The 4003-nt window shown below is 41.2% G+C and overlaps 1 non-coding gene across 1 annotated transcript; it reads left to right on the top strand.

Moving 5' to 3' along the window:
• The first annotated feature begins 3696 nt into the window (after window positions 1–3696).
• Window positions 3697–3765, top strand: LOC128152300 (small nucleolar RNA SNORD123). The gene has a single exon (XR_008238595.1). It is a non-coding gene; the product is annotated as a small nucleolar RNA SNORD123 (small nucleolar RNA).
• The last annotated feature ends 238 nt before the right edge of the window (window positions 3766–4003 follow it).

Genomic DNA, 4003 nt, shown 5'->3' with positions numbered 1-4003 from the left:
TACATTATAAAAGAAACTTGTTCAGGGAGAAAAGTTAATGCAAGTTTGAAATTATCACTAAAAATGAAGCTCTGGAATTTGAAACATTCTTTCTGATTGCTTCTTGGTATTAAAAAAAAAAAAAAAAAAAAAAAAAAAAAACAACCAACCCAAACCACAAAAGCAAATACTAAAGGCCAAACTTTTTTCCATTACAGTCACATAACCCTGACAGTCAAGGATGTTTCTTTATTTACAACAATACAGTTCTGTAAGGCACCAGTCTAATGTATATTTATGTAGGATCACTTTCCTGTGAAATTTCCTCAGCTCCAGAAAATGCTCATATAGAAAGTAAAAGAATGCATTTTACGCCTAAAAACTGCCATCAAAGTAACTGCAGATATAGGACAATTCACATATATGCTCCGTAACTCGTTTGGAGTGTTCTGTTCTTAAGACATATCTGTTCACATCAGCAAGTCCTATGCTTTGTATGTATCTCCACCTATCACAATAACTTCAGACTTTTTCTTTTTTAAAGAGCAGATTACACTTCTTTTTCCAGCTGCTGGGGGGGGAAAAAAACCACCACCAAACCTCCATACATTATCTATGCAAAGTAGGCAGTGTGTACGCAAAACCAACTGCCAATAAAAAAACATCAAAATTTTAGCACCTGGAACGATGTACATTTTAGCCCCTCACAATTCCTCTGCGGTTTGGCTGTGAAACAATGGGCATACCTGTTAAACAAACAAACAAAACCCCCCCAAAAACTCACAACATTTATAGCTTTATATAATACTGGATTAATGATGTACAGTACATCCTAAGAAAAATTCCAGTGGAATCATCCCCAGGGGTTTTAAGTCGTGCTTTATAGCTAACTACCAATCTCATGGAAGAACAGTAATGATGTCAATACTTAATTCTATTTAATTTTATTTTATTTTGAAAAGCTCATGGGCAAAGATGTATGAAACCGGCTGTGAGATTAACCATGTTTGAAATAAAGCTACAAAATGTAACATTGTTTCATGTTACATGTTACTCTGTGCTATCCCTACGTGCAGAGTTAAATGGGATTAGTTGAGCGAGAAGAGCGATTTCAGGCAAAGTAATCCCCAGACACACTCTTGCAAGTAGTGGCTGAGAGTTTTTTGGGTCTGTACAAGTACTTTGCACAGTGGTGCCTCGATCCCGCTGTGCGTTCCTATAATCAAAATAAATAAGGATATCCTAACATAATCTAGAAATATTATGCTGAGGGTAGGGGAGAAAGAAGCAGAAGCTCTGCTATCTGATTTAAGGAAGGAGAAGAAAACCCTGAGAGGACCAAGTCCCAATTCCATCCAGCCTTCCTTCCAGGGTGGATCACCTCCTCCTCTGCCCTGTATTTTCCCTGTCATTATATTTCTCACTGTTACTAATTCTTGGTCCCTCCTTGCAACAAAATAGAGCCCAGCACGCTAAGGGATGGCAGCGTGTGAAAGCGGTAAGGTACTGCAGTTGGAAGAGGAATGGCTGCACAGCACCTTCAGGCTTTTGGCCAGTTTGGTGGGAAGCCAGATTTCAGCTCCTCCCTGTGGCGGCAGGATATAAGGAGTGTTAGAAAGCAGGGAAGGGGGTGGATTTCCATCTGTTTAGGTGGGAAAGCCACGGTGTAAGGGAAGGCCTGTCTTCACATTACCCATTAAAAGCACCTTGGATAGTATGTCTGTCTTTCATCATTTAGGAAAACAAAATCAGATACTGTAAGCCCAAAGTTTAAGTTAGGTTAAAAGGAAAAAGGAAAAAAAAAAGGAGGAAGGAGTTAGCTTCAGTGAAACTGAGCCTTGAGCTATGCTTCCATCGTAGGGAAAAGGGGTTGAGAGCAGCCCAGCAGAGAAGGACGTGGGGGTACTGGTGGATGAAAAGCCGGACACGAGCCAGCAATGTGTGCTCGAAAGCCAACTGTGTCCTGGGCCGCATCCCAAGCCGTGTGGCCAGTAGGTCGAGGGAGGGGATTCTGCCCCTCTGCTCCGCTCTGGTGAGACCCACCTGCAGTACTGCATCCAGCTCTGGGGTCCTCAGCACGGGAGAGACATGGACCTGTTGGAGCGGGTCCAGAGGAGGGCCATGAAGATGATCAGAGGGCTGGAGCACCTCTCCTATGAGGAAAGGCTGAAAGCGTTGGGGTTGTTCAGCCTGGAGAAGAGAAGGCTCCGGGGAGACCTTATAGCAGCCTGCCAGTGCTTAAAGGGGGCTTGTAAGAAAGATGGGGACAGACTTTTTAGTAGGGCCTGCTGCGACAGGACAAGGGGTAATGGTTTTAAACTAAAAGAGGGTAGATTCAGACTAGGTATAAGGAAGAAATATTTTACGATAAGGATGGTGAAACACTGGCAGAGGTTGCCCGGAGTGGTGGTAGATGCCCCATCCCTGGAACCATTCCAGGTCAGGTTGGACAGGGCTCTGAGCAACCTGACCTAGTTGAAAATGTCCCTGCTCATTGCAGGGGGGTTGGACTAGGTGACTTTTAAAGGTCCCTTCCAACCCAAACTGTTCTGTGGTTCTATGAAAAGACCTCGCTTCCATCACAATGACAGAGTTCAAAGGCTTTATTTTCATTGCATTTTGGTTTTTTCACTCCATTGAAAACATCGGTTATTTTTGTTTAATTCATGAGAAACATGCAGAGAAAAACTCTGAAACCTCACGGTTAATTGCCTGCTTTTGCTTTTTCAACCACATCATCTATTGCTCAGGAGAAACCCTCCTGGTGACCAGAAACTTTCCAGAGCAGACCAGCCAGGAGCTTGGTGCATGTGAACAAGCTCCCTTTCCTGAACCAGTGGTAAAGAACACAGAGTTTGTGCAGTCTGGTATCTTGAATCCAGCTTGCTTATGTGACCTTGCTGAGACCTATTCGTCAAGTCTACATCTCTGTTTCTTCCTTCTTTCCCATTGAGATTCAGGAAAGTATTTGGCCTGCTGCATTTGAGTTGTGCGAGTCCTCAGCATTCCTGCCTGCATTGAGCAAAGTCATCTTCCAAAGCTGGATCATCATGAGTCTGCATATTGGAATGTCATCCTCAGATAGTTCCAGTAGGGAAGTATACTGTTAAAAAGCAGGACGTGCAAAGCTGTAGCCCTGTAGCGTGTACCCCAGTAGCAGACACAAGACAAGTTCAGACTGAGCAAAATTTCAATTGTCTTAGCAAAAGACACCATTGCAATACTTGCTTTAAATCACAGGGAAATAAATGCCAGAGTTACAAACTCTCTCCTGTTTTCTGTCAAATTATTGTCTCATGTTATGTGCTGTATTTAAAGACTACACTGACTAATAGCTGTAATATCTATGAATTAGGAACAGTGAGACAAGATGCTAAATTACTTGGCTTTTGAGAGATAGATGTTCATCTGATGAGTTTATATTTACCGTTTGTGATCAAAAGAGAATAAAGTAGTATTTCTCATGGTATTTGTATGATTTAAGCTCTTTATAAACAAAATGCTTTAATTTTATGAATGCTTAAGGTGATATTTTCAACACAGCTATATAACATAAATAAATGTGCACTTGCATTTATAAATGCATGAGCTGATTTTTAGTAATTTCCTCTTTCTTTTCATTAAAGTCTCTGACAGATAAGGCAGTTAAGGAAGTTGTTATACGAGCCTTAAATAAGGGCTGTCTAACTTCAGGTCCCTAAAAGTAGGCAGATACTTGGTGAAAATGATGAATTCTGGGGTACTGATTCATATGATCTGAAAAAGCCATCCATTTCCTGATTCACCTTCATATCTCCTCCAGGAAAAGAAGGAATATTTTACAATGAATACCTGCAGTCAAACGATTTTTATGTGTGTGTTTTTCTGTCTTTCAGCCACTTCCCAGAACTGATACTTCCAAAATGAAGAGGAAGGTACAAGTGAGAACAAAGAATGCCTTGGAGAAATACAGTTGAAAAATTTGAGGAGTAGAAATAATAAGAAAGATTAATAAGTCTTGTCTCTTAAACAGGTCAGAATTTGG

Source organism: Harpia harpyja, chromosome 1, assembly GCF_026419915.1.
Source record: "Harpia harpyja isolate bHarHar1 chromosome 1, bHarHar1 primary haplotype, whole genome shotgun sequence".
NCBI lineage: Eukaryota > Metazoa > Chordata > Aves > Accipitriformes > Accipitridae > Harpia > Harpia harpyja.
This window is presented reverse-complemented; position numbering and strand designations above follow the sequence as displayed.